Source organism: Macaca nemestrina, chromosome 4 (assembly GCF_043159975.1).
Source record: "Macaca nemestrina isolate mMacNem1 chromosome 4, mMacNem.hap1, whole genome shotgun sequence".
NCBI lineage: Eukaryota > Metazoa > Chordata > Mammalia > Primates > Cercopithecidae > Macaca > Macaca nemestrina.
Window position 1 is genome coordinate 142,120,624 of NC_092128.1, and position 18,481 is coordinate 142,139,104.

The 18,481-nt window shown below is 48.5% G+C and overlaps 1 long non-coding RNA gene across 5 annotated transcripts; it reads left to right on the plus strand.

Moving 5' to 3' along the window:
• The first annotated feature begins 1,949 nt into the window (after positions 1–1,949).
• On the plus strand, positions 1,950–18,101 carry LOC112423953 (uncharacterized). 5 transcript variants are annotated; one of them, XR_011622581.1, is made up of 7 exons: positions 1,957–2,045; positions 2,392–2,499; positions 2,683–3,092; positions 5,889–5,957; positions 6,669–6,795; positions 9,396–17,357; positions 17,464–18,101. It is a non-coding gene; the product is annotated as an uncharacterized lncRNA (long non-coding RNA). The 5 variants fall into 5 exon arrangements; XR_011622580.1 differs by lacking the exon at positions 17,464–18,101 and having other exon boundaries at positions 2,683–3,135; positions 9,396–16,818; XR_011622578.1 differs by lacking the exons at positions 2,392–2,499; positions 17,464–18,101 and having other exon boundaries at positions 1,950–2,045; positions 9,396–16,818.
• Positions 18,102–18,481: the final 380 nt, after the last annotated feature.

Below are 18,481 nucleotides of genomic sequence, written 5' to 3' on the forward strand. Positions count from 1 at the left end.
GCTTTCAGTAATACTGGAGTAGCTTGTTGAATTAACGTAGGTTATAATGATGACACCCAAATAATATATATTGTTATAGAAACACATCTACATAATACAAATATGACCTATGTGTGAGTAAGAACTCAATGAGAATTTCGGCTGTGCCCACTATAGGGGAGATAGGTATTGGCGTTTGAATCCAGCACAATTAACACCATTTGTAAACAATAACACCGCTCTTGAAAAGTACACAACAGAATTGAGAGTCTCTATAATGATTCTTTACAGTTTTAGTACCCAACTTTGAAATTCATGAAACGTGTGAAGAAACACAAAAATGTAACCCATACACAATTTAAAAAGCAGGCAGTAAAAGTGATCCTAAGATATTCAATGTGTTCTAATTCAGAATGTTTAAAGCAGCTATCACAAATCTGTTCATGGGGGTAAAGGAAAATATTCTAACAATGAATAAAGAGATGTGGAACCTCAGCAAAGACATGGAAATTATGAAACAATAGGAAGATAAGGAAATTTAAAAAAAACTTTTGAGCTTATTCAAAGGTTAGAAGCAGAAGACAGGGCAATATAAATCGTCCATTCAGAATAAAAGAGTGAAAAAGCTTAAAGAAAATGAAGAGTCTCAGAGACCTGTGCAGTGATTGAGTCCAAGTTGGAGAGGGGACAGAAAAATTAAATGAGGTGCAAAGTAAATCACCAACTAATAGCTGAAAACTTCCAAAAATTGGTCAAACCCCCCCCCCCAATTTTTATACCCAACATGTCAACACGCCCCTCCAAAAAAAAAAAAAGCAAAATCCATACCAAGGCCATATTGTGATTTAGGAGACTGGCAGGGCAGAGCTTTCTATTGATTTGTTGTGGTTTCTAATTTTAACTACTTAGAAGAACGAAAAATAGATTCTCCTTATTTTTTTTTTTTTCTTGGAGAAAGTCCGAGTTAGACACAGATGACTGACAGTTATTAAAGGCCAATGACTTTCCAGCCTTCTCTTAAATTTCCAGTGTCCTACGTTGTAAATTATTTAAATTTGTTTCTTTCTCAAATCCTGCAGTAATACTGATACTCCAGAAAGACGTCCCACGGAGATTCTGCTCTTGTGCATCCGTCCTGCACAGAGCTGAGGCTGTGCCTCCTCCAGTTTCATAAAGGTAGATGTAAAAGCGTGTAGTCGTGGGGTACTTCGTGTTAATCTGGAAAATTAAATGTTAAAATGGATTCAAGCAGGGCCCGGTGGCTCACGCCTGTAATCCCAGCACTTTGAGAGGCCGAGAAGGGCGGATTACTTGAGGTCAGGAGTTCGAAACCAGACTGGTCAACATGGTTAAACCCCACCTGTACTAAAAATATGAAACTTAGCCACGCGTGGCGGCGGGTGCCTGTAATTTCAGCTACTGGGAAGGCTGAGGCAGAACAATTGCTTGAACCCCGGGAAGCAGAGGTTGCTGTGAGCCCAGATCGGGTCACTGCACTCCAACCTGGGCTACAGAGTGAGACTCCGTCTCAAAAAAAGAAAAAAGAAAAATGGATTCAAAGAATTATCACTGTTAAGTTCCACCAGCAACTTGTTAAACGTGGTTCCAAAGGGATATTTAAAAAGGGAAATTGTTTCCAAGAAAGCCCTATTCACAGCAGCAACGCAGACACTGTTCATGACTTCACCACACAAACTTCCCTCATGTGTTGGGAGGGACCAAGGGGCTCTCTGGTTCTGCACCTGCGTTAATTACCACCGGGAGGTCCACACTAGGACCCCAAGGTCTGGGACCAGCCTGGGTCGGGGGCAGAGAAGTGGTGGATGTGGCTCTCAAAGTGTCTTAGGGGCTCCCTTCCCTGTGGCTGTTTCCTGACTGGATGTAGCAGGGTCAGGCCTTTCACTGTGACGTTTTCTACTCTTTATTAGAGTGGCAGGAGCGTCCCTGTGAGAGGCCTGACCCAGGTGTGGGCCATGCATCCAGCCCCAGGTCCAAGGGGCACTCCTGGGGTGCAGAGGAGGATTTGTGACAGCCTAGAGGATGGAGGAAATGGTGGCTTTGAAAAGGCAAGTGCCAGGTTATCAGCGACGGCGTATATCCATTTCTGGCAGTCAACTGACAGTTTCAGACACTTAGGAGGGAGCTTCCCGCGTGGGATGCCAAGAAGTCGGAGAACTATCAGACATCTGGCCATTAGCCCCAGTCCTATGCAGGGACTACACTGCGCATGTCCGAAGGGGCGTGTCAGGGGTGGGGCGAGGAGGAGGGGCGGTGCCGAGGGGAGAGGCAGCCCCGAGGGAAAGAGCAGGGCAAGGAGAAGGGCCAGGGGCGAGGAGAAGGGGCGGGGGCGAGGGAAGGGGTGGGGCGAGTACCGCTCCAGGAAGAGGAGCGTTACTATGGCAACCCTGACAGGTTTGTGAGCAGCTCCTGGTCCCCTGCTGCTCCCTGAGAAATCAAACTTCTGGCAATGACAAAGCATGAAGACAGCATCTTAGGGAGAGGTAGTGACATAATTAAACGGTAAGACCAGCCGCCCTGGTCCCGCTGTCGCCCGGCAGGCAGGAAAGTTTTGAGAATAGTCAGGCTCCCGTTAGCATGGCAGAACTGCTCTGGACTCGGGGAGGTGTGGATTCGAGGGCGGGAGCTACGCCTGGCATACTGGGAGTTGTCATCTTTGATTAGCTTCCAGTTTTTTAATTGCAGGGCGACCGGATTACAATCCCAGCCAGCATGAACAGGGGGTGGTGCGCAGTCCTGAAGGGCGAAACCGGGCTGTGCCGGCCTCGCTGTGCATTCTGGGAGCTGTAGTCTCCTTACTGCTCCCGCCCGTTGTTTCAAGCGCTTCGGGACTACAATCCCAGCATGCCCCGGGCTCGGGGGCGGGGCGCAGTTCTCTTCGGGAGAGCGGAGCAGCGCGCGCCTGACCAGGCTGACTGGAAACGGTAGCTCTTAACGGTTCCCCGCCCGTCGGTGGCAAGGCGGCTGGACTAGAATCCCAGCAGACGACATGCGAGGAGGCGGGCAACCCAGGAGTGTTGGGCAGAGCAGTGTGGACCTCGCCGCTTCCACAGCGATGCTGGCTACTGATCGCGGGCACCTACTTGCCATGGGAAGTGAGTCCGGAGAGGGACAGGAGCCGGAGGTCCAGGCTGGGCGGTGAGGAGGGCGTGACGCCGCGAAGGGCATCTGCCCTTGTCCAACTCGGACGGGTGTGGTCCTCACCCCACTTCCCGCTGCTCTGCTGGGTTCCCTCTCCCACCTGCACCTGGGGTCTTTCCTGGGCGTTGCGCCTCCTCCAGCCCAGGGAGCCGCCTGCTTTCCTAAGCTGCTGTGGGAACCGGCCTGAGGTCTGGGCGCTGTCCATTGTGCCGCTACCCTCTTTTCTCTCCAGGCAGAGCGCAATGCAGCCGCTGTGGGGAGAAATCTGCTGCCTGGCCCACCAGTGCGCAAGTTCGGGGCTTTGCAGGGGGTGACATGGACTGTGGCTTCGTGAAAATGTCACCCTCACCAGCGCCTTTCTCGCGGATGTGGATGTTGAGGCGGCAGGGAGTGTCATTATTGGTTTACCCAGGAGATGTGAAGAGCAGAGGAGAAAATCTCACTTTCCAGGCGTGTGTCTTTGGTGCGCCATTTTCCACCAACCCATTTGGTGGAAAGTTCCCCAAATAGCTACCTAAAGATGAAGATGGTTTAGGCATTTTACATGTGACATCAATGGCCTCTTCTCAACTGAGGCCTGACTGGGCAGTGTCTCAAAGACACAGATGGCAACCTGATCCTCAGGAACAGGTGGTGCTCCAGCTTTGTGGGAGTGACTTTCAAGGTGTGGAGCGCTTGAGGCGTCTTTGAAACTCCTCAGGCTTCACAATTTTGCTTTGAGTGGAGTGTTCATCACCCCGGGCATTCACGGAGGTACCTTTACTCTCTCGGGCTGATCTGTTTAATTTTTCTGTCTAGACAATGGAAACTTCTGGGAGCACTTCTAGTTTCGTGTAGCTTCCTAATCATTGAGTCCCTTAATTCCATATGTCCTCAGGGACAGTTCCTTTGATTCTGGAATGACGCCAGCTTTTATGCTTTTATGTTTAATCTGTAAAAACCAAGGTGTTAATCTACATGAAAATAAGACCTTGTTCATATCACACATTACAACAGGCTTCATTTGTGATTCCTGAATGTGGGTTACTATTTTTAAAAACCCTTAAAACCGGCCGGGCGCGGTGGCTCAAGCCTGTAATCCCAGCACTTTGGGAGGCCGAGGCGGGCGGATCACGAGGTCAGGAGATCGAGACCATCCTGGCTGACACGGTGAAACCCCGTCTCTACTAAAAAATACAAAAAACTAGCCGGGCGAGGTGGCGGGCGCCTGTAGTCCCAGCTACTGGGGAGGCTGAGGCAGGAGAATTGCGTGAACCCGGGAGGCGGAGCCTGCAGTGAGCTGAGATCCGGCCACTGCACTCCAGCCTGGGCGGCAGAGCGAGACTCCGTCTCAAAAAAAAAAAAAAAAAAAAAACCCTTAAAACCCTGGTCATGGATATTAGACACTGTAAATGTACTTTGTAAAGAATTTTCTCCTTCAGGATCAATTACACTTGGGCTCAATCAACACCTTTGTAAATAAGGGAACAAGAACCGTGCAGCATCTATGGACGTGATGAGATGAAGTATGGGGAGACCACAGCACAACATTCTCTTCCCTTGTTTTCAGTAGAGTTTGTGGGGTCAAGTACCTGCGTTCCTCCCCCATCCCTCAATATTCTCATTTTACTCCTGACTATTCCCCCTTTAGGTGGGAGTTTCTAAATACATTTGTCCGCAAGTATGGTCAGGCTGTTGTAATGTGAGGGCATCCATCATCCGTCACCTTAAAGATGAATGGAGAGGGTTTTGTGATTTGTGTTCCAGAGGCACTGCTGTTGGGTGTGTGACTGCAAAAACAGGTGATCTCAGCTGTCCCCAGCAGCTGCCTCACAAGATTGGTCCCTGCTGTTCACAGAGCCAGGAGCTCCTTGCAGTTTGGTGTATTCTGCTGAGATTTGTGGCTCCGGCCCTTCTCTGCTCACCTCATTCCTGGTAGTGTCTGCTCAGCTGCCTGGTTTGTTCCAGTGTTTCCTGGGAGCCTGTTGTGTAACTGCATTTCAGAGGGTCTTTAGGGATTCCACCCTCACTTCACCAGTCACTTTACACTGGCCATGCATTCACCTTCTTGTGGCCCTGTGTGTGTCCTCTTCAGTGGAGCTGTGAAGAGTTCTAGTTAGGGATGGACCTCATTCTCATGCACCTCAGGCTGCTTCGAAAGCTGATCATCTTGTCTTTGGACACATGGACATTATTCCTTTTGTGTATTTTGAAGTCTGATGCTTTTTTCTTTTTTTTTTTTTTTAATAATGTGAACCCTTGCAGTAACAGTAACAGTCACTTTTAAATATCTTTGTGAATTTAACTCTGGCAACAATTTGATGAAGTTGACATGCGGTTCCCATTTTATAGGTGAGGAAACTGACACTTGGAGAGGTAGAGTAGCTTTATTTACTTCATACAAGCTTTTGATGAATTTCAAGTCTAAACCTAGAAGTCTTCCTCTAAGGTATGACTGTGGCATATTGTTTGTGTTTCTCTGCCAGCATCCTGAAGGGGTCCACATCCCATTTGGACTCTATTTTCTTCTTAATGACAGAAAACTTGCAGAAACAGGCCTTTGGTTGGGGAGAGTACTTGCTGGCACTTGGCTTTCCCTGTCCTTCGTCTTCCCCTTGGCAGGGTGTAGGTGATTTGAGGGAGCTGGAGCAGCGGTAGATCCTGACCACAACTCACTTGGAACGCTTGTTGCTATGTAAAGATAACACCCACTCACTTTTTGAGGTGTGATTTTTTTTGTTCTAATTATTCCTCTGGACTTTCTCTTCCAGGTTTGTGCTGTGCACTAACATGTAATTCAAATACTGATGAAAACAAAACTGGTGCCCTCCTACCAAGTGGTAACAATGCATATTTTTTTCTTTCTCTAATTATAAAAGAAATGCATGCTGTTTTAATAATGGTGGATCATAGAGATCTTTATGTAACGAAAGTTTCACATGTCTTCCTCTTCATTCCAAACTCACTCCCTTGTTAGAAGGAATTATTATAGCTTGGTGTTTATTTTTTTGGATGTTTTCTATAAATTTATAAATACACATAAATTTGGCCAAGTGTGGTGGCTCGTGTCTGTAATCCCAACACTTTGGTAGGCCGAGTGGGGAGGATCCCTTGAGCTCAGGAGGTTGAAGCTGCAGTGAGCTGTGATCATGCCATTGCACTCCTGTCTGGGCAACAGAATGAGACTCTGCCTCCAAAAAAAAAAAAAAAAAAGAAAAATACATGTACAGTTTTTGAACACAAATTGTATCATACTATTTTTTTATTTTGCTATTTCACAAGCAATATATCATTTACATTATTCCATATCAATGCACGAGATTCTATTTTTAATGTCTTAAATTTATTCCAAAGAATGGGTATACAAGATTTGTTTCACTGTTTATTATTTGATAGAAACTTAGATTATTTCTAATTCCATCATTATTTAAAAATGCAGCAATAAGATACTCGTACATAATTTACTACACTGACAACTAAGCGTTCAGTTTATCTTGCCTTCTTTTAGTCAGAGAATATGTCATGAGTTTATTTTATGATTTGATTCGTAGGGAAATTAATGTTATGACTGGATAAAGTCAATTGTGAAGAAACTGCACTTTGAGGTTGTCTATCTCCATATTCTGATGGAAAAGCGTGGAATTTAGAAGCATTGCTCGCTCCTTCAGTTTCTAACAAGTCAGTATTCTCACAGCAATTTTAATTTAAATGTTTGAATTGTTTCTCCTTCCCTTGTTCAGGATAAGTATGTTGTTCTTCTGTTTGTGAAACTTCTGGTCTGGGATATTTCAGCTGGGCTTTAGAGACCATAACTCCCATATTGCTGTTGTATCTATTTCTCTTCAGCATCTGGCTGCATGTGGCAAAGATCATAGAATTAGACCAGGTCCTGTATATATTTTGGGATGAAAAATTCAAAGTAATCAACTCAAGACAGGAGTCTACAATTTTGATTCTTAACAAAAGATTTCCTTTGGTTTCCCCCAATCTTTATGATTCCTAGAAGAAATTCACCCAGGGTGAAGCATGTGGTTCTCTTGAATAATGTTTTGTTGGGGAGTTCCACATCGAGTTTCATGAGGCATACTGTTTTACAGGGTGTTTTTTGTGGGTTTTTTTTTTTTTTTTTTTTTTGTACTGCCTTTCTCCGATTCTATTGGAGAGTAATACTAGCTTCCTAAAATATACAGGGAAATGTTCCCTCCTCTGCTACTTTTAGATAATATTATACTCATAATGACAAGTTTTCTTGTGAAAACGCTCTGAAAAAAAAATGTAGGGTGGGCCGGGCATGGTGGCTCACACCAGCACTTTGGGAGGCCAAGGCAGGCGGATCACGAGGTCAGGAGTTTGAGACCAGCCTGACTGACATGGTGAAACCCCATCTCTACTGAAAATACAAAAATTAGCCAGGCATGGTGGCATGTGCCTGTAATCCCAGCTACTCAGGAGGCTGAGACAGGAGAATCATTTGAACCCAGGCAGCAGAGGTTGCAGTGAGCCAAGATCGCACCACTGCACTATAGCCTAGGCAACAGAGCAAGACTCTGTCTCAAAAAAAAAAAAAAAAAAAAAGTGTTAGGTGCCTTTTCTCTTTTGTACTGGGTAATATTATTTATCTTGATTGGTATTTACCCATATACCTGCCAATGGTTTAATGAGCCCCCATCTTCTACTCACCAATCTTACCCCTACTCCAGCCACTCCTCCCTGCTTTTTGGTACTCAGCCCCATGTTTTTCTCTCCTCACATTCTCAACTCTGTCTCTTTAATGTGGGGACTTCCATGCGCTGCCTATATCCTCCCACCCTGCATTGCCAGGAGGCTCTGCAGGCTTTAAGCTGGGGCAGCAATGTGGTCCCCTCAGTTTCAGCCTCCAGACCACTGTCCTGTGCTCCTTGCAGTTGCTTCTAGTGTCTGGAAACATCTGGTTGATGTAGTTGTTCTGGCTTCCTATGTATCTGGTGCCAGAGGGAGTCTATTTCTTGCTCTTCCACCATACAGAGAAGGCAAAGCTCTGAATTGATTTTGAACTCAATTCTTGGTTACTTCTTTTGGACTGAAATACATTGTCTATTACTTTATGATGACATAAATATTGTAGCTTAGTTTGTGGCAGTTAGAATTTCATTTTTATTTATTGTTTTACAGGCCATGCCACCATGCCCAGCTAATGTTTTATTGTTTGGCAGAGACATGGTCTCACTCTGTGGCCCAGGCTAGTTCCAATTCCTAGGTTCGCAAAATTCTCCCACCTTGGCTTCCCAAAGAGCTGGGATTATAGGCATGAGCCACTGTACTTGGCCAATAGTTAAAATTTTAGATTATTATGTACAATACTGTGATATGCCATATTTAACTTATTCAGAGACAAGGCTTTAATAAAAAATTTCTTCATGTTAGAATATTTTTCTTTAATTCTTTAAATCTGTTTTCTTTTTTTTTCCCCTAATCTTTTTGTTCTAGCCTCAGTCACCTTGACCCTGAGTTTCCATGTTTCCATCCTGGGCAGCAGAGGCAGCTCCATGGCTGATGGGCTTGTGGCTCTGTGTACTTGGAGCTCTTTCCAAGTAAGACTTTGTGACCAGGAGGCCTCTTTTCAGGACAGATCACCTGCATGTAAAACAAAGAGCCCTTCCAGGCCAGGAGTACTTAGCCAAAATCTTTTTGCTTTCACATTTTATTTTTGTTTGTTAGGTTTTTTTTGTTTTTGTTTTTGTTTTTGTTTTTAGTTTGAGACTGTGTCTCTGTTGCCCAGGCCAGAGTGCAGTGGCGCAATCCCAGCTCACTGCAACCTCTGCCTCCCAGATTCAAATGACTCTCTTGCCTTAGCCTCTCAAGTGGCTGGGTTTACAGGTTCACACCATGGTTTCCTGCTAAGTTTTGTATTTTTAGTAGAGACGGGGTTTCACCATGTTGGACAGGCTGGTCTCGAACTCCTAACCTCAGGTGATCCACCTGCCTTGGCCTCCCAAATTGCTGGGATTAAGAGTGTGAGCCACCACAGCTGGTGAGTTTTTGAGTCTTTATCCGTCATTGGGCACAATAAACATCCAGACGCACAGATGTTCCCCAACATGTCTATGAGTTTAGAGACCGGACATTTCTTTTTCCAGTGATCCTGGTTCTTGACCTTCTCATTTAAGGTTTTGTCATCTCCTGGCAGCAGACACAAGGTCTCCTTAAGCCCTGTCAGTGTAGAGGGAGGGTCTTTGAAAAGCACCAGGTTTACACTGTGAGTGTCTCAAGATGCATCCACATTTCTCTGTCTCTTCCAGGCCAGTTCTTGGAGATACTAGGAAGCCAAGAGTTCCCTCCAAGAATGGAGATTCCTTGGAAGTGAGGTTCACCTTGAGTCAAGAAAGATGAATCACATGTGGTCAAAGGTCATTCAGGGTCTCAAGAACAGCCAGAAAGAAGAGCTGGGGCCGACGGGATTGTGGGGGTCCTCTCTCCCTCTCTCCCACCTGAAAAGCTACTGCTGCCTGCCAATCCTCTCAAGAGGAGACCTCTCTGGGCTCCATCACCTAAAACAGACAAACCTGGGAGGATGCTTTTCTCTTCTGTGTCACACGTGTCCTGGAGAAAACCAGTGTATCTGAATGACCAAAGAAAAGTGTGAGAAAAAGTGCAAAATCTGTGCCAGGCCATTCAGGCCAGTGTCTGGATGGGGCTCTGTGGTACACATGCATTCCAAGAAGACTGGAGAGTGCCAAGCCTGTGGGAAATGTCCCTCAGACCTGCCTCTCACACCTGGAGTATGACTTCCGGTCCAGGTTCATGATGCAGAACTGTCTTTAAAAGGTGACTGCGGATATGGAGAGAGGGATTTCTAACCCTGATAGAACATGACCAGCTGTTTCACTGGGGAAAGCCACATCCACCAGTGACATGCTGCTCAAACTGGCCCAGGACACACTCTACTACCTAAGGAATAAGCCCCACATTTGCTCTTTGTGGGTGAAAGGAGAGGGTGAGAGAGGAGAGGAGTGTCCGCACAGACATGAGAAGCCTGCAGATCCAGATGACCCCTTGCTGATCAGAATATGAAAGATCGACTTGTGAAAACAATGACCCCATAGCAGACAGATAAGCTTCTAGAGCAGGCTTCAACCATGCGTCATCCAGACCCACTGGCGGAGAAGTCTGCCCCCACTCTATGTTGATGGTCTGGGGGATACCATTACTGAGACAGATTTAAGAAATAATCTACCTGTTGGTGAGATCTGGATGGTTACTGTTGTGCAGAGACAGCAGTGTGCTCTCATCAGCTTTCCACAGGGCAGGCTGCGGAAATGGCCACTGAGAAGTCCTTTTGTAAATTCATTGTCCATGACTGCAGACTCACCATCAAATGGAAGAAGATTCCAAGCTCTCAAAGAAAAGGAAAAAGAGAAGGATGGAACTGCAGACTCTGGGATCCTGCCAGAGCCTATTTCAGTGCTGCCAGGAGCTCCTTCTCCCCCTGCAGCTCTGGTCTCCACCTTGGAGCCTCCTTCCAAGGAGTGAGACTACCTTTCTGACTTTTTCTGACCATAGAAAACTTTTCTGACTTTTTCTGTCCGTGACACCTGCTGAGGACAGCAGACCCAGGGACCCAGTCTCCTGGGCCCATTCTTGCCCAGCTTCTTCTTGATCATGTGACTTGAAGGCATTCTTGTGCAGTGGAAGCAGGGCCCCAGGACCATGTGATAGATCAATGGTCTCTGGCTTCTGCCCCACTGATGGTCAGATGGTGGCCACTCAGGGTGTGAGAGCCCAGCCATCGCTGCTTCCTTGAGTTGAAGAGGTTGGAGGCTGGTCCACCTGCTCCTATCCCACCCTCAGCGATGTGGATGGTTGCTCCTTGAGCCTGGTAACATCTCTGCCTTGGCCTTGCCAGGCATGCCCTGACTTGGAGGGCCCTGCGTACCCACACACTACTTTAAGGGGCTTGCCCTTCCTTGGGCCAAATTCTAATTTTGGCCAGTGTCCCGGGAAGCTCAGTCCCCTGTTTCGTTATCTTGGCTATTTCTGGGGCTCCCATGGTTCTCCTGGGTCCCTTTTCTCCCAGGGCTTGGGCTGGGCTGGGCATCTGTAGGTCTGGGATGTTTGCCCTGTGAGCGAGGCTCTGTCACACAAGTGGGCAGGCATGGGGACATGTGATAGGCACTGGCTGGCTAGGGCTCTGCAGATGCCACAGTCCTTCTGCCCTCCAGCAGCCTCTGAGTTCAGCTTCCCCATTGACACTGATTTCACCCAGTTGAGGAGCTGTCTGGGGTTGTCTGGGTGCTGTCTTGGCTCCTTTAAGGCTGTGCTGCTCCGTGGCCCCTGAGAAAGGTCAGGTCCAGGTGCCACCATGCAAGGGGAGTATCTATGGCCCTGCCGCTGGGGTTTCGGTGGGCTGGGCAAGGCCTGGTTGTGGGGGCCCTGATGGGGTTCAGGGCCAGGGCCTGTCCTATGGTCCTGGGGGTGTCCAGGGAAGATGAAAGAACAAGGGTTCAGCATCCCTGCTCAAAGCTGCACTGTGGACACCATGAGCCCCGGATGTCGAGATCCATGGGGAGTTTGGGAGAGAATTTCAACACAGAACTCACCAAAAATCCCATGGTCTATCCTGAGATGGGAACAGACTTGCCACATCTTGAGCCACTGGGCCCCCAGAGAGTGACCTGCTGTCCTGGGCTCTACAGAATTCTCATGCTGCTGGGCCTTGGCCTCAGGTCAGCTTCTGGGCTTCTGGAGCTGGGCTGGTGGGCCAGCCTGTCCCCCTTGGGAAGGGTCTCCATGCTGAGGGACACCCGCAGAGGCCTGGGTGCCACAGACACTCGCTCCAGAACCAGGGCCTTCCTAGGGATCTTTGTGTGTTTAGCTGAATGGAAAGCAAACTTGGTCCACTTCTCCCCCAAACCCACCTGACCCTTGTACGGTTTGGGTTTTTGGAGTCTTGGGGTCTCTAGGAACCCACCTGGTCTGACACTGAAGAAACACTACAGGCTGCTGATCCCACAGTGAGGGGTGTGTGCTGCCTGGGGTATGGGCACTTGTGAGGGTCCTTACTGATTTCACAGTGACGGATGTGTACCACCTGGGATATGGGTGCTTGTGAGTGAGGGTACCTGCTGGCTCTCGTGAGTGAGGGTCCCTGCTGATCCCACAGTGAGGGGTGTATGCCACCTGGGGTATGGGCACTTGTGAGTGAGGGTCCCTAGTGATTTCACAGTGAGGGGTGTGTGCTGCCAGGGGTATGGGAACTCATGAGTGGGGACCCCTGTTTCTCTCTGGCCCTGTTGGTGCTTGCAGCTGTGGGTGTGGGCTGGCACAGATGGGACTGAACCCTCTAGGGCCCTCCAGGATTCTTCTAGGGCAGGAGGGGAAGGGTGTGGTGGGGGGCTTGGAGGGGTCTTGCCCTCATCCCCTGCCCTGTTACTGAGGTGAGTCCAACACCTGCCCTGGGGCCCAGCTGGCCTGTTTTTAGAAGCTTCTTAGAGAAGGAAGAGGAGGAGGAGAAGGAAGGCCTGGGGAGCAGGGATGGAGGGTCCTGGGCACTCCCCACTGTTTACTGTCTTAGATGGTGACTCAGAGGAGACCTGGTGCTCGAGACCACCTGGGGGGCATGTCACAGTGCATCCTTCTGAGCTCAGCCATGGAGGCCTAAAAGTGCCTGAGAACCACATCATCATCCAGAGCCCAGGTCTGGGACAGTGCGTCTTGGGAGAGCTCCCACAGGACAAACAGGAGAGCTTCAGGAGAGGGTCTAGGTTTGGGGCTGGGCATCAGGCCAGGGGGGGGTCTCCTGGGAGGGGTCTGTGCCTTCACCCTGTTTCTGCCCTGGGCACATTGCACTGGGCAGTGCTGGGTCCTTTCTGGACACCCTTGGGGGCCAGCTCTGCACAGGAGGCAACGGATACGGGAAGGTCTAGGCAGGGAAGTGCTCGCCACACTCCTGCCTTTCATCTGAGTTGTGTCAGGGGTAGGTTCAGTTTCCAGGAGGACTCATGGTGCCCTCTCCAGCCCACCAGAGTTGGATTGGTTTGGCCCTCCCTCAGGGCTAAAGCGGAGGGTCCTGTGGGCAGTGTGGGTACTGCCCTTGGGCCAGGTTTGATGTGCTTGTGTGCTCCCCCAGCACCCTCGGGCATGTGGGGACCGGGTTCTGTGCACTTTCAATGCCATATGTGCCCTGGCTGTGAGCATGTGCTTGCCCTGCAGAAAGCACATGTACCAGAGCCTCAGGATGAGCTTGTGATTAGCTTGAAGTAGGAATTTATGGGGACAGCAGGCATGGGAGGACCTGGTCCTTCAAGGTGGAGGGCTGGTGGCCTGAGCAGGGAATACTAGAACCTCAGTCTGTGGTGCTGGGGGCCCCCTATGCATGGGATGAGACCTCCCACATTAGGCTGGATCAGATAAGATCTTGCAGCTTCTTATAGGGGTGGTCTCATCTCCATCAAATGTGGGCCCTGAAAGAAGGGCCTCCCCAAGTACTCTCCCAAGATGAGTCTTGGCCCAGTCTGCCCAGGATGCCGGCCCTGAGTCCCAGCCCCAGTCGTGTGATGCCCCCTCTCAGACAGGGCATGGCTTGTGTGCCCTGCAGGGACCTGCTTCTGCCTCCTGTGCAGAGAAAGGGAGCTGGGTCCTTCTGGAGGAGCCAGACCCCTCAGCTGGGGAAGCCAGGCCCTGTAGGGCAGCAGGGTCTCTGGCCTGGGGTCTCCTGTGCACACTTGTCCCATCAAGCACTGTAGGAGTCATTTTAAGGTGATAATCTGGGTACACAACATTTGCTTGTCTTCATGGAATGAGCAGAGGTGTTCAGAGCCCCCTGGACTGCTCTGAAAACCTCAATATTCCAGGCCCCTCTGCAGACCCTTCCCAAGGCCAGAATTCCAAGCGGTTGGCTGGGCTGTCACCCTCTTCTCTGAGACACTACCCTTGTCCTGAGACCTCCCCATTGCCCCTCAGATGCCCCATCCCTCCAGAATGCCCACCTCCCCGGGGACCCTCCACGCCCCACACGCCTTACTTGATGCAGCAGCGCTCTCTGAACAGGGTGTGGCTTATGAAGGTGTGGCTCACATCTAGGTCATTCTGGTGCACATTCACTGAGGACATCTGGGCCTGCTTCATTTTCTGTAGAGTACGGCCAAGCCTCAGAACAGACACAAGACTCACTGTTAAAACTGCTGTCATGAAACAGTGGTTCTGGAAGGAAAAGAGGCTTTTTCTGCAGAAACTTCATTTCCAAAGCCAGGGAAAATCAGCAGTGTGCAGCTCACCTGTGTTGCCCACGCCACTGTCTGCCCAGGATTTGTGACTGACCCCTTCCGCCCCCTTGGGGTTGACTTTCCCTCCATCTGGGTAACTGGGCTTCTGACACGTTCTGGCCTATGCATCCTGCTCTGGCTGGGACTGGAAGGACCAGACCTGGTGTTTCCCTGGGTTCTTGTCCTTCTCCTTCTTGACATTCAGTAGGGGTGACCATGCTGGGCCCCAGACCTCTGTGAGGATTCCTTTGTAGACCCAATAAGACATCTGTGGACAGACGAATGCTCTGGTGAGACAGGCCTCAGGGTGACCCCAAGGGGGATCCAAACCTAAGGATTCTGGAAGTTTCCAGCCTTTGGCTCCACGGTTCCTCAGGGGAGGTTTGTCTACCTAGGCCTGGGCTTCCCTTCCCATGAATAAAGAGTGAGCAAGAGCTCAGGTTGTGAACTCTGATCGGGATTTATTCCTTCCTTTGGGGTGACCAGAAGGTGTTCCTGTTCCTGGCTTAGAAGTGGCCCAGGCTCCGGCATCAGATTCCTCCCAGCAAGGTGATCCTTGCAGGGATGGGCAGGAGGGCTGGGGACCGGGCCTGTTGTCCTTTTGGTGAGGAAAGTGTACCCTTCTCTGTCTGAAAAGCAGGCAGCACCAGGCAGCAAAAATGGGCACCTGCCCTAAACACTGAAGAGCGGTCACGGGGGACACTCACTCACCGCTGTGCCTTCTTGCTCTTCCTAGATTTATTCCAGTTGTTAAACATTCATAGCCATTTATCTGTGCATCTGATGCCCTGATATGTTTGCTGTAGATAAGAAGTGATGGAGTAAGCTGAGCTGCCAGGCTTCCTGTTCTGATTCTTGGATGCTGGGTCATGTGCTTAGGGGCCCCAATGTGACTGAACTGGAAGGAGCCAGAATAGGACAGAACCCAGCCCCTGATGAGTGGGCACTGGTGGCCTGGCCTCATGACCACAAGACACACTGTTTCCAGGGCACAGACAACCTGGGCTTTGATTGGGTCTTGGCCTCCAGGTAGGGCCCTGGTGGGCAGCGGGCAGTGACTCCAGAGACACTACTGTGATTCTCGGTGGTGGCTGTAGTAAAACACCTGCAGGGCTGGAGTTTAGTGTGAGATTCAGCAGGAGCTGTGGCCTCTCCCAGTGACAATGTGTCACTCCCCCTCACCAGCAACCATGCCCACAGGCCACGGCCTCTGCCTCATCAAACCCCCACCAAGTCACCCAGCTATGGAGCAGCTTCCATGCAGCAGGATCAGGCTCTTACCTCCACCTCCAAAGCACAGACAGGGGCAGGTCTGTCTCACTGTAAGGCCGCGAGGAGAGCTGAGGACCTGGACCAGGTTGGGGGCCATCCCCTTTCCTGAGCAGGTCTCAGGGAAGGACCAGCCCCATCCTCATCTGACCCAGGTCTCAGTCCAGGAGACTGCATAGGGAAGAAAGGACAGACAGGGCCTCCATGCTGGCTGACACTCAGGAGGGGCTGGAGCAATGGAGCAGAGGGAGCACAGGGCCAGGCAGAGGCTGCTTAGGATCCATGGGGGATCAGGCTGCACAATGGGGCTGCCCCTCCTGGGCTGCAGGCAGCATCCCCTATGGGAGCTGAGAAAGTCCAGTCCTGAGATGGCACAGGGCTGCTCAGGGGTGTGTGGCTGGGCCCTGACAGCAGTCTCCCCAAATGTGACTATATCACCAAGCTGAGTTCCAGGAATGCTGAGAAGTGCCCAGTACAGCAAGGATGCACCTGGAGCCCATCCTATCTAATGGACTCTGACCATCCCGCGTCCACCTGCCTCTCCTGCATATCGGCCACCACCCGTTCCCTTTTCCTCATTTCTCCATCGTGACTGACCCAGAGGCTGTGACCCTCTCTCCAGCCCCAGTGGCCCTTCTTTTGTCCTGTCAGAGCCCCTGAGCAAGACTCCCCAGACCCATCCACATGCCTGGCTTGTCCACTTACTAATTGTGCTGCTGTGCACTGCCGGGGTGGCACCAGCGGCAATGAGGGTAACTGAGGGCCCCACAGGTGACCAGCTTGGCCCTTTACCCCATCCCTAGCCTCAGGGGGTTCTCAGGGCTGTCAGCCAGCAGCCCTGGTTTGGGGCACCTGGCTGTCCTCCTCCCAGGAGTTCTGACTGAGCCTCGCCCACCTGTCCTCTGTCCGTGGTGCTGACCAAGCCAGCAGGTAGCAGGTCCCCAGAGGGTGCTGCTGAGCTTTGGGGACTGACCGAGGCTCCCCTGCTGAGGGGTCCCAGGTGAGTCACTGCCCCTGGTTCTACGTCATCTGCTGTCCTCTTCAGCACCATCCACCCCACCCCAGGCCGGCTCCATGCAGATGCATCCCCGAGTCACCAGGCTCAGGGTCCTCTGTTGTAGGATGGAGATTGCTGTACCTGCTGTACACATTCATATTTATTGTGTGAAATAAAATATGGAAGCTAAGTAAATGAGGACTTTGGTTTGCATTTTCCTGATGATTACTGATGTTGAGCACTTATTAGCCATTTTTATATCTTTTTTAAAAGATAAATGTCTATTCAGGTTCTTTGCTTGTATTTAAACCAGGTTATTAGATTTTGGTGAGTTTTCTCTCTTTTTTTCTATTCAGTTGTGTGGGCTTCTTATGTATTTTGATTTTAACCCCTTATGATGTATATTGCTAGCAAATGTTTTCTCTGAGGTCATAAGCAGCTTTTTAATTTCATTGATTGATTTCTCCTGTGCAGAAGCTTTAGGGTTAGATATACTCCTACTTGTATTATTGTTGCTTGTGCTTTTAATGTTGTATTTAACAAATTATTATCTGAACCAATGTCAAGGAGCTTTTGCCCTGTGTTTTATTCTAGGAGTTTTACAGTTTCTGATTAAATAACAATGGGCTATCAGCTCCCATCTGTTAGGATGGCTGTTATAAAAAGGACAAGAGATAACAAGTGTTGGTGATGGTGTGGAGAGAAGGGAACCCTTGTTCACTGCTGGTTAGAATGTAAGTTAGTACAGCCATTATGGGAAACAGTATGAAGGTTCTTGAAAATCTAAAAATAGAACTACATATGACTCAGCAATCCCTCTTATAAATTATATATCAACAGGAAATGAAATCAGCATCTTATAGAGACATCTGCACTCCCTTCTTCCCCATGACCCACCGCAGCATCGTTCCCAACAGCCAAGCCATAGGATGAAGTTACTGTGCATTGATGTACGAGTGAAGAAAAAAATTGTGGGGGAGGTGTTTGTGTGTATGTGTGTGTGTGTGTGTGTGTAATATATAATAATAAAATATTTTTCAGCTTTTAAAAAGTTGAAGATACTGCCATTTGTGATAACATAAATGAACCTGGAGGATAACAAGCTAGTGAAATAGCTTAGGGAGAGAGAAAAATACTGCATAATTTCTGTTATATATGAAATCTTTAAAAAGATTAAATACATAGACACTTGATAGAATGATGACTTGGGGGAGAAGAGACACAAGTCAACGTTTCAGTTATATAAAATAAATAAATCTGGAGGACTAAAGTACAATTTAAAGGTTATAGTTACTATTTTTATATTATACACTAGTAATTTCTGAACAGGGTAAACTTTAGGTGCTTTGACACCAAAAGGAAACTACATGAGTTCATGCATATGTTACATTGTTTGACCGTAGTCATCACTGATATGTATATGTATACGTATAATTATGGACTCATTAAATTTAAATGCTATAAATAGGTAACAAAGAATAAAGTTAACTGGAAAACTTTCATCATTAGACTTGATTTTGCCTAAATGACAAACTGAAACTGCCTCCTAAATATTAATATTTGTACATCGCATAAACTTCATATATTGGAAATATGTTTACAGAAAAGAAATTATAAATTTTAATAAACACAGAATGACACAGTAAATGCAAAACAGTAGAAAGAGATGAAAATATGATGAATCAGAGTGGTTAATGCCTAGATATAATTGATGATGTGTTAGGAGCAATTTCAAGCCACTTACACATAGATTTAATGCCAAAGAGTTTATGTGTACACAGAGATTAATAAAGTAAAAAAAGATACATTTACAATGATATTAATTGATATTAAAATGATTATGGAAATCAACTGTCTG